At 47.0% G+C, this 12,362-nt stretch overlaps 1 protein-coding gene and 1 long non-coding RNA gene across 2 annotated transcripts in view; both read right to left on the reverse strand.

Annotated features, from left to right (window-relative positions):
- Window positions 1-4,983, reverse strand: part of LOC135818811 (uncharacterized) — a 7,408-nt gene extending 2,425 nt beyond the window's left edge. Inside the window, exons 1-2 of the long non-coding RNA XR_010553763.1 lie at window positions 4,685-4,983; window positions 2,712-2,884 (exon numbers count right to left, since the gene is read on the reverse strand). This is a non-coding gene — a long non-coding RNA (uncharacterized LOC135818811). The remainder of the gene's footprint in view (window positions 1-2,711; window positions 2,885-4,684) is intronic.
- LOC135819265 (uncharacterized) overlaps window positions 1-12,362 on the reverse strand; it is a 184,474-nt gene that overhangs the window by 48,438 nt on the left and 123,674 nt on the right. The window lies entirely within an intron of this gene.

Below are 12,362 nucleotides of genomic sequence, written 5' to 3' on the forward strand. Positions count from 1 at the left end.
AGTAGAGCGGAAGCACCGACCACAGGCCCCACAGTGGGCCTTGCAGCATAAGAGATCGAACCGCACGCGCGGTGGCGGAGGAATGAGCTGAGCAGCAATGGACACCGCTGTTCGACATGGAGCTTGACACGATACCGTGGGGAGCGCCTGGGAGATGGGGCACTTGTGGACTGCCAAACCTCCAGCACTTCGGAACCAGCGCCGGCAGGCAGAACATTGTCGGCTACCTCTCTATACCGATACAGGTTTGCGGCGCTCACCTAGGCATTTGTGACGAGGCAAACCACTCCTGGAGAAGAGACGACCACACTCAGCACAAGGTACCTGCAGGGGCGCACAAACCGGTTCGGGCGGGGGGCAGAACATTGTAAGCGGCCCGCCGTTCCCGTCTATCCTCGGCAAAGTCGTACCGTTTGTCGATGTCCAACACCGCCAGATCCCTCCGCGCAGCATTGCGCCACCTTTTTCTCGGGCCGCATATCGAACGGACAGGATGCAGGGTACCAAACAGTAGCTGATGCGGGCACGCTCTTCATGCATTTGCACAACATGCTCAAGCCACTCCATGTGGCGCGATGTCAGCAGGCTGGGGATGTCACGGGGCTGACTCGGATTCCATCGTGCCAGAACATCAACCCTGGTCAGTCATTCGTCCACCCATTACGAAACGGATGCAGCACAGATGGAAAGAGTACAGTGCATCAAGGTCGGGCTTCAATGGCACCCAGCACTCAGCACAGTACAGAAGCAGAGATAACACGCATGCCTCGTACACAAGCCGTGTCGTAGCAAGGGAAAGGTTGCTGTCAAATGCATGTGATGCACGGCAATGCGCGAGCTGAAATCCGGGGTGGATCAGCCATTCGTGTGAAGGAGGGAGCCAAGATAACGAAAACTATCTACACACTCGACCACCTCACCCGCCACGTCCAGGGGCAGCCGGTCTGCTTCCGTGAGTCCATATCCAGCAGCCATCACCTTTGTCTTGTCCAAGTTGACTATCAAGCCGACAGAAGACGCTACATATATGAATAGGTCAAGGGCCCGCTGTGCATCATCATGAGTGGTAGCCAGCACACACACGCACCCGCCCGCCCGCCTGCCCGCACGCACGCATGCATGCACGCGCACACACACACACACACACACACACACACGCACACACACACACACACACATACACACACACATACACACACACACACACACAAGCCAGCCCTCAAAACCATGCACCCCCCCCCCCCTCCACAACACACACATACGCACCTGTCCTGTAGTGCATCTGCTTCATAACATTACTCATTCATGTCTCCTCCAGAGATGACACATGCCCGCACACGCACGCACGCACGCACAGACCAATGCATACACACACAACACACACACATACACACACACGAGCGCACACGTGCGCTTACAAGTCACACCCGGGGAATGCCTCACCATTTTTGGGGCTGATGCTAGCTTTTGAAACTCACGACAACAACGTGCTATGATCGCAGCTCAGTGTCAAATCAAAATCAAACTTTCACATTTCCCAAATGAGGAACATGGCAAGTTTCTGCTACAATGGAGTGTAGGACAATGGCAAGTTGCTGTTACGCCGGAGTGTGGACAGTAGCCAAGGGCTGGCGAACGTCACCTTTTCTGGTTTGAGAACACCCGTCGCAGCTTTCTTGAAAATCACTTCACATCACTTGACAAGACTCGTCTCCAAGTTCGGAACTCTGTTCTATAAAGTCATCTCAAGACACATGTGTATTGCGCGGCTGTGTCAGGTGTATCTGGGAGATCGTGTACGATTGTCGACCGGGCAGCGGTTTGCGAAGACAACATCGCACAAGAAAAACATATCGGTAGTCAAGAAGATACTAGGCCAAAAAAGCAGGAACTCCAACGGTAGGAGTAGTCACCTTTTTCAAAAGTATCTTTTCAGTGAAACAGTGAGTCTGTCCATTGAAATTGCTGGAGGAATCAGGGAATGGCGATGATACTCGGTGAAGTCAAGCCACAGCATAGTCCAGTGGACCGTGGATAAACACAAGCTGTGATCACAATTGGCACGTTTACTCGTGAAACCACACGTTTATTCATTTTTGCTGCCTTTTGGTGCGTTATGCGTGTGGAACGAACCGAAGTGAAAACTCAAACATGTTCAATTTTTCAGCGTGTACATAATGTACATGTCTGTGACCAGTCCAGCAGCAAGCCAACAGCCGCCAGTGCTCCCAGTGTCACCGATTGTTTCTGAGTGCGGGTGGCATTGCAGTCCATCGCTGTGCCCAGTCCAGTTCTGCCCTGAATGTTGCCAATGCCACAAGCTCTTCACCTGTACGCCTATGTATTCGGAAACCGTGCTGTACCGCTCACTGTCCCATTTGTGAACGTTGCTGCAAGTCGATCCGGGGCTTTGCTATCCACAACTGCAACCGATCCACCAGGCGCCCAACTGCTGATGAAAGGGACAAGTTCCAATTGCAATGTCAGAATTGCCAGAGGCGTTTCAAAAGGCGAAACGACTTAACCCGAAACCAACGCTCATGTCTCCTCTCGTCTCCGTCTCGCTCAACGAGAAACACGGGACCTACATGGCAGTGTTTACCAGGACCAGGGACCAGGTGTGTGTGTGTGTGTGTGTGTGTGTGTTTGTGTGTGTGTGTGTTTCTGTGTGTGTCAGTGTGTAGGTGTATAACTATGTGCATATTACCTACCAGTAATGGCTCCTTCTCTCCCCTTCCGTTGGTATATGTCTGGTTTGATACACCTTCCTTCAAGGTACCGTCCTCTTGAAGGATTGCCTTCCTCAACTTCTGATGATCTTTGCTCCGTACAAGGCGGAGCAGGTACTTCGCCTCGGGAAGAGTCTTCATTGCCATGGTTACACCTGTAGTACACCGGACAAAATGAGAGAAATTCCAGTCAATGCTAATGTATGCTATGTTTGTCATAACTATGCAAAACATCACAATACAATAGACTCTGATAGGCATACTGTGCCACTCCTGCCTGGATTGGCAGTTGAGTAGAAGTGTGCAGATAAGAATTGAATACTTGAGTAGCAAGTAGAATGTTGAGCACACTTGAGGATCTCTACGTACATGTCCAGGCATATGAAATCACAGCACATAGTATTAGCCTGGTCAGACAGCAGCAAATAAATACTCATGGGATTATTCTACAAATCTTCAACATGGCCAGCAATCGAGGACATCTGAGAGTTGTAATTTGTGTACTCCTCCGAGGTGTGATTTTTGGCGTGCTGGGCCAAGCGCACAAGGTAGCCATCTGCAAAAAAACTAAAGAAAATGGTTGTTGTTTGATCCTTTAGTGTAATCTTTATTTGACTGTATACTTGCAACATCGATGTACGTGTAAAGTACAAGCTCGAACTGAGAAACATCGACGCGATCACCGTCACCGTCTTTTGAGCTGACTACTTTTCTTACATACAGCATGCAGGACGGGAAGGCTCAGTATGTGTCTACACTAGCTGCAGGTGCTGGATGGAGTTCCCTCCACGTGCGGGTAGTCTTGAGCTAGACAGCAAAGTAGTCTTCAGTTTCATGTTTTCCGTTCTGTCGACGGTTCCCGAACCAGTTTGCTCGACGACGAGCTAGGCCTAGTGTCTGGGCCTATTTTGAGCATAGACAGGGAAAGCTACTAGTTGTTGGTGCGTCTCAAGTCAGCTCATCCGTCGAAATCCGCCGATCTGCACCCCTGGCCGGCTTCTCTGACTTCATCGTCGGAGTCAGCAAAGTCACAGGCGAAGGGCACCATCAGCTCTTGGCTTGCAACCAGTGAGTTGCCTCTGTCTTGTCTGTATTCGTCTGGTCAGTCCGAACAGCTGACAGACTTGTTGTGGGATCATTGGATCTAAGCGCCCGCTTTCCGTCGTTGGCGATGTTGGGCTCGTAAATTTTTTTTAATTCACAGAATGTACATGGCATTGTACTGATGTAGTTACTATAATAATCGTTTAGCCGATAAGCCGATCGTTATGGTATCAGCTAAGCCACTAAGGAAAAACGTAATCGTTTAAGCACTACATGCAGGTGTATATTTTTGACATTTTCACTAGTGATATTCTTTCAAGGATGTGATAATATGATACACAATGATTTGTCAAGCTGATAAAAACAAAAACAATTTTTATTCATTGCTGACTGCGCTTCTTGACATGCAGTGTTGCTCAATAAAATCCGGTCGAGTGCGTCAAGTTTGTGCCTTGCAACATTTCACCTTGCATCATAATTCTTTTCTCAGCCTAGCGTTCGCAGGTCTGGGGCTGTGCAACGCCTGGCACGTACTTGATTGACACGACTGGATTTCATTGAGCAGCTCTGTAATAATTGTACTCCCACGTGATGTATTCCTGCCACGAATGATAAACAGACATTCTACATACCCGCCATGCCCTTTCCCTCCAATCACAACCATGGACAAATACACCGACCACCCCCCCCCCCCCCCCACCCCCCCCCCCCCCCAACACACACGTACACACACCACACGTACACACACCACACATTCACACACCACACGTTCACACACCACACGTTCACACACCACACGTTCACACACCACACGTTCACACACCACACGTACACACACCACACGCATACACACACACTATACATACATACACACACCACTCAAGCACCATGCACAGCGGCAAAGTACTCACCACCAATGCCAATGGCACCATATGTAGCGTGGTCTCTCACTCAGCAAGCACCGCTACCATCTACAATACTTCGCAAACTGCAAGAATTCTATCTCAAGTCTAAAGACGAACTCAGTCGTAAAATACAATTTTACGCGAAAGAAATTTCTTTCACCGACACAGCAAGCTGATCTAGAAAAGACGACAGGCTGGTCTCCAGCCAGTAGATATTTATACTAGTCCACTATCTAGTCATCTTCACTGTCTGTCCTCAGTGTGGCTCAACCGACAGCTGAATGATCTGTGCCGTTCTCAAACTCACTGACTGTTATCAGTATTCATGGTATTGGCTTGTCCGCAAAGCGCTGCATGAACTGCCTGTCCGTAGATCCAAGCCAAGGACGGTAGATCTACGCGGTGCGTGCGCCTCTCCGTGGTCTTCCGACCTCACCGAGTCAGTGATATGGCCTTGGCGCCGCGGGCCGCACTCCCGTCATAAACCTGACTATGGTACGAGGTCGAGGACGTAAGCCCTGTCGTTGGTTGACAGACTCAGTCTTTTGTCATCAAGACAACATCAACATGGATTCGTACGTTGTAGTCAAGCAGTTTTCTTGGATCATACCGGTCTGTCTACATCAGGGAGTCGTAAAAGGCTTTTACGACTCCCTGGTCTACATCAGTACTCATCAGTACTGACAGTAGGTCTACATGGTGGTATTCTCTTTGCATTTTTGCGCATGTGAGGATAGCGCTAGCGCGAGGGAGTAGGGGACAGACCGACCGTACGGCGGATGTCAGGGAGTCCTAAAATACCGGTATTTTGCGACTCACTGGTCGATGAGCTGCTAAATGACGTCGCCACACGTGCGAAAAATATGCCCTTTGCTCGGTACGCGGTGCAGCCTAGCCCCAGACTTATTTGCGAGCACTGCCCGTCTGTGATTTTTCACTCCTGCACGGCTAGCTGCAGGCCGCGAAGCTGACTCACTCGATCGGGTTTCATCTCTATCAAGTATCATAATTATAGTCTTTATCAGTCTCTCTCTCTCGTCCACCATGGTCTACCATGGTCCACCATGGTCTACATGTACTGTACCTGCTCCACATGATGCAGTGCACGTAACCGTTGCCCCAGCCCAGGTGCCTGCTGAATAACTGATTATGACTGTGTGTACGCCGACTGCGAGATGTAGCACGTGATTCATCTACACTTGACGTCAGTGTGCATGATATCAGAGTTTATTCATGCCAACTTGCGAAACTCATACTAGCAAGAGTAAGTTTAGGGGCCGTCCGTAAATATCGATGTTTTTTTCAAGACGATATTTGTTCATTTCTCCCTAGACCCCCTCCCTCCCCCCTCAAAACGAACATACACATGTTTATGCAAGGGATCGATATTTTTAATGAAGTTCAATTTCCTCATGAAACGTGACCAGTTGCCACTCTAATTTCACCATACACCTAGGTTTATGTTGCCACGGTCGCACAGCCTTGCCATGGCTATGCTCACGAGGTTGACTTTCACTTTGTGTAGGTCATAAACTACATGTTCGAACAGCGCCCGTCCATGGATAGAGTCGATATTTTTTTCTGCAAAGACGAGACGAACAGGGCCCAAACACCCTCCCCCCCCCCCCCCAAACGAACGAATATCTTCTCTAAAAAACCATCGATATTTGTGGACGACCCCTTAGTGCACAAAAGTCAAAACTACTACTACTACGGACAGTGTAGATGGGCATTTCAGTTTTACGGACCTGTCGATACATGATGTACAGAGTCAGTGCTGTACATCATCACTCAGGTCTGATTCTGTACATCTACAGTCATGTACATCATGTACATGTATGTAGAGTGCAGTTCACGCAAGTGTGCAAACACTTCGCTTGTGTATGGTGTGCAGTCTATCACCAATGGCAATGGCACCATGGTGTGCAGTCTATCATCAATGGCACCATGGTGTGCAGTCATGAAGTTGAGATTGTTCAATCCTGAGAGCTGGCACGGATTGTTAAAGGGGAAGTTAAGGCAAAAATCAAAATTTCACCAGTTGTAGTCTTCGGGGTGCTGAGTCGAATGGTCGTGGTACGAGGAAGCTGAGACGCTCCCTTCCTACTTGAATCCCAATCGAACTCGCGCACTTCCACCGAAACTGGGTGACTGCGCCCTACTAGATGGGGATTTGTATGCAAAATGTCACTAAAAGCGCCATTTCGTTCTTATAAAAGCACGGATGACCGCGATTGGCCCATATGTTGTAGTCTTTTGGACGCTGAGTCGATTGGTTTTGGTCCGAAAAGGCTGCGATGCAGCGTTCCTCCTTTATTCCCAATCGAACATGGTTGAACAAGCGGTCACGTGCTCCTGCGTACACCAGTCACCTGGTCACCGTGCCTGCAGGGTACAACTTACTAGCCTGTTTGACCTTTTTTGGGTGCAGTCCTGTCACTTGAGTTGAACCTTGGTGTGAAAGTTGTCGCCTGCTGCCGTGGTGACCAGGTGATTTGGGCACCCAGGAGCACGTGAACGCTTGTTCAACCATGTTCGATTGGGAATAAAGGAGGAACGCTGCATCGCAGCCTTTTCGGACCAAAACCAATCGACTCAGCGTCCAAAAGAGTACAACACATGGGCCAATCGCGGTCATCCGTGCTTTTATAAGAACGAAATGGCGCTTTTAGTGACATATTGCATACAAATCCCCATCTAGTAGGGCGCAGTCACCCAGTTTCGGTGGAAGTGCACGAGTTTGATTGGGATTCAAGTAGGAAGGGAGCGTCTCAGCTTCCTCGGACCACGACCATTCGACTCAGCACCCCGAAGACTACAACTGGTGAAATTTTAATTTTTGCCTTAACTTCCCCTTTAAAGAACTTCAAAGGTAGGTTTATGCCGGTGTGGGTGGACACTTTCTCAAAGATGCTCGCCACTTTTTTCGCAACTTTTCTTTGTTTCGGAAGAAATCGCAACTTTGCAAATGTCTTCATTTGCGCTAACTACTTCGCAACTTCGGCACAATGGCATGAGAGCCAAAAGAGTAAGTCACAGATTACATGTCGTATTCCCTTGTGCGTGCACTGAAATGATGGAGGTTAGGTTGCGTGCAACAGGCTACTAGCACTGTGTAAGGCTGGTTGCAGTTCACAGCAGGAAGGTCCGAAGGGGTATAGAGTTTGCTGTCACTGCACTTCTGCTACCTCCGCTTCTTGTTCTCGGTCTTGTTGGTCGTGTTGGTCGTGTTGGTCGTGTTGGTCGTGTTGGTCTTGTTGGTCTTGTTGCTCTTGTTGGTCTTGTTGCTCTTGTTGGTTTTGTTGGTCTTGTTGGTCTTGTTGGTCTTGTTGGTTTTGTTGGTCTTGTTGGTCTTGTTGGTCTTGTTGGTTTTGTTGGTTTTGTTGGTCTTGTTGGTTTTGTTGGTCTTGTTGGTCTTGTTGGTCTTGTTGCTCTTGGGTCTTGTTGCTCTTGTTGGTTGTTCCACTGTAATGGTATCACTCTAAGGAGGGTATGTACAAGAACTCTCTCATTTTTAGTTGCGATGTTTAGCAACGTTTGAGCTTTTTCTGAAAATATAGAATCTGATGCGATTTCAGCAAATTACACTTTTTGGCACGGTTGCAAAAAGCATAAGTTGCGAACAATTCTGACATCTTTGGCAAAGCGCTGACATTCATTTATGTACATGCTGTGTCGAACCTCAAAGTCTGCACCGCAAAACTAGCCACTGTCTAACACCGATATAAACAAGAAAAAGGAATGAATTACGAAACTCTGGTTGGGACTGTGGAACATGCGTCATTTGCTTAGGTACTTGTGACATGGTGAGGTGGTTTTCAGCGTTCTGCAACAAGCTTGTACAAGAGAATTGCATCGTTCCTAGCTGGCAAGCGTAATGAACCGTACGCGCGTATCATTGAAATCATTAGGTGCCGCATTTTACTTTGCCCTCCTACATAATTATACTTAGTACTTGAAGTACATCTACATGTACATGTACGTAAGCTATGACAAATATCTACATGTACATGTACGTATGCTATGACAAAATTAATATCAAAGAATTGACTCGGATGGAGAGCCAAGGATAAATTAATAGAAAAGAAAAAGGACCAAGGACTACACGTTACGCTATAATGAATTGATCAACGAACTTCCTGCCACCTTGGCCATTTCTGATAAAGCTATTAGTGTTTTGAGGCTTCAGAACTCACTAGTGCCAGTGAACACGAAAACTGTATACAATGCCCCTTCACAGAGAAGAGTGGATGCTCTCTAGGCTGTACAGTATACTACAGATGTAGAAACAATTACTTTGAAGTACAGAAGAGTGTCTCGTACTTTATATCCCTGGCATACTGTTGCTACACGATAGCAATGAATCATTGAATGTAAAAACACCAGTGCATGATATCAAGAGTACCTAACCCCTAACCCTTAACGCCTAACCCCGGGTTGTGTACACTTCATGATACATATGCTTAGTATCGTTTACCTTGACTCATCTTTCAATTCCTTCTTAACTTTCTGACATTATCTCCATCATTGGTCCTGTCTCCATCGACATGTTCTGCCAAATACTCCTTTACTTTTACCTACACAGTATCACACTATCAGAATAATGGACACATGGATTTGACTTAGCATGGATGACGTCATTAGACATTGATTACATACACACACAGCGAGGCGCAAAACAACAGACACCAAAGACTTTCTTCTGCTCAGCTGAGGTTTATCAAACAATACCAGGCCCGTCGTCTAGCTTGTGATATAAGCTAATTTAGGTGTTAGCATACCTTAACTAGGTGGTGATGTTAGTGCAAAGATTACCAAGTCGTTGTTGCTGTGATTGACAGCACACAGTCACGTGATTGCATAATAACAGTAGTTGCGGTGAAGGCAGTGCACTATAGTCAGTGACATGCGATATTGACATTTGTGATGGACATGAAAGAATGATGAAACAGAACAAAGAAGGAAAACTAAATGTTCGACCCCTACACCTCAACAGTATGGGAAATAGGTGCAATTGTGAAGACACATAGCAAGCGGTAAATGTAGTGCCACAAATCCAGACATCCAATGTACAAACATGTGACACGAATCCCAGCACAGTCAACTAGTGGACAGAAAGGCTATGTGGTTGTAACTCAGTGTGTCATGATCAACACTGCTATCATCAGGCAACGTCATAATGGTGCGTATGAGTATTATCATTGGCTTTTTCACAAAGCACTGCATCAACTGCCTGTCCCTTATGCCAAGGACGGTCAGTGCGCGAGCCTCTCTGTGGTCTTCCCACCTCACCCAGTCAGTGATAATTATGGTCTTGGCGCCGCGGGCCGCAGTCCCTTCATAAACCTGGCTATGGTACACAGACGACGTCATTGGTTGACAGTCTCTTGACAGTTTTGTCAACAGCACTTTTACACGTATTTGGACACGCGTTGATCTACTGAGTCGTAGTCAAGCCGTTCTTGGATATTTCTATTCTATTTACGCATGAGACTTGGGTGGCTGGAGAGCCGCACGGGAGATTTCAGGGAGTCGCAAAATACTTTTTTTTTCCGACTCCCTGGTCGATGCGCGGAGCTGTAAGTGTTTTAAGATTTGACATCGGATCGCGTGAGTCAAGCATTTTCGCTATGGAACTGGCCCCAGATTTGCGGACCCAGGGGTTTTCACTCCTCCAGGCTGCAAAGCTGACTCACTCGGTAAGCCTTCATCTCTCCCTCCCTCTCTCGTTTGCATGATGCAGTGCTCCTGACAGAACCAGTTCAGGTTATCACACGTGTACTGTTGCTCGATACAAAGTGTTTTTACAATAACGTGGGAGCAACAATAGACATTGAAAATTTAATAATGTGATCAGGGCTTGTTGTTATGACCATGACTCATGAGTGACTACTCGTATTAACAGTTTAACTGCCAATCATGCAAACGTTCATGTCTGTTACCAGAGGCAGAGAGTTACTGCCGACCAGCCCGCAGCCAGCATTCGACTGCGAAGGTCATTCGCCTGCGGCGGATGCTCAAGTTCCCCGAAGCAAGCGACAGCCCATCGCATTAGATAGAACGATAACTTGCAGCGCAGGTGATTCATCACCACAGACGTGTACTGTTGCTACTAGTACTACACGATGACAACAGAATGTCATCTGAAAACACCAGTACAAAGTCAATGTCATGAATATTCGTAAGTCGCTCACCTTGACTCATCTTTCCATTCCTTCACACATGTATCTCTCTGTTTTTATCTCCATCAACATGTTCTGCCAAATACTCCTCTACTTCCACCTACACAGTATCACACTATCAGAATACTGGACACATGGATTTTACTGAGCATGGATGACGTCATGAGACATTGATTACATACACACAGTGAGATGCAAAACAACAGACACCAAAGACTTTCTTCTGCTCCGCTGAGTTTCATCAAACAATACCAGGCCCGTCTTCTAGCTTGTGATATGAGCTAATTCAGGTGTTAGCCGATACCTTACTGTACTCTAGCTAGGTGGTGATGTTAGTGCAAAGATTATCAAGTCGTTGGTGCTGTGATTGACAGCATACAGTCACGTGATTGCATTTAACAGCAGTTGAGGTTTAGGCAATGGGTATAATTATAGTGAGTGACATGCGATATTGGCATTTGTGATGGACATGAAAGAATGATGAAACAGAACAAAGAAGGATAGACAAAACAACAATGATAAATGTTCGACCCATACACATTGAATGAATGAGAGAAAGGGTGTGCAAGTGTGAAGAAACATAACATGCGGTAAATGTAGTTTTCACAAAAATAGACAACCAATGGGTATACCGACGATCACAGAACAGTCGACCATTTGACAGAAATACTCTGTGGTTGTAACTCAGTGTGTCATACACAACACTGCAATCATCAGATACCATGATAATATTGGGTATACAAGGGTATACAAGACATGTACATTGTACATGTCTTGTATTGGTGTGGGGAGTGGGTACGCATTGAGTGAAATGAGTCTTGTTACAGTTCTAGGGTGCTATGGGTGTCACAGGCTAGAGCAGTGAGGTCTATGCAGGGGTTGCATGTGGATAGGTGATCATAGACATTATGGGGTATATGTGGGTGGTTGTAGGGATGGTGTGGCTGAGAAGACCATGGCAGTAGAGGTACTTCAAGTAGTTACGAATTTAGGTGGCATCGTGGAATTTTAGGACGTACTGGTATTTTGTGTTCGTGTCGGCACTATGAGACGAGCACTGAGGCATTGTTTGGGCAGGATGTAGAGCCTAGGTTGGTGATGATGTAGGGTCTATCTCAGTAGCGCACAGTGTGTATCGCTTAGTGATACTTGTGTAGGCTTTGTCGCCGTCCTTGGTTCTCCAATTCAGCTCATGGGCGGTGTTTGCTCGCATCAGATTCCAGATGTGCTTAGAGAGTTGTGTGACGTTGACGTATTGCTCGTGCTTTGTTGTGGATTCTGATTCATTCATACTCTCTATATTTTTTAGGATTCTCCAAACATTCCTGGATCTTTATCAGGGGACTTTCCTGGAAGGGTGGATGGGATGAAAGGGAAGTGAAAAGGGGTGAAGGGAAAAGACTTAGCAGAAACACTGCTCAAGAAGAACTACAGGTTAACACCAAGAGTATAATAACTACAAGCTCCTAGGGAGCTCATGTACTCTTGGTAAAACCCACCGG

This window comes from Sycon ciliatum, chromosome 6 (assembly GCF_964019385.1).
Source record: "Sycon ciliatum chromosome 6, ocSycCili1.1, whole genome shotgun sequence".
In the NCBI taxonomy this organism is placed as follows: Eukaryota; Metazoa; Porifera; class Calcarea; order Leucosolenida; family Sycettidae; genus Sycon; species Sycon ciliatum.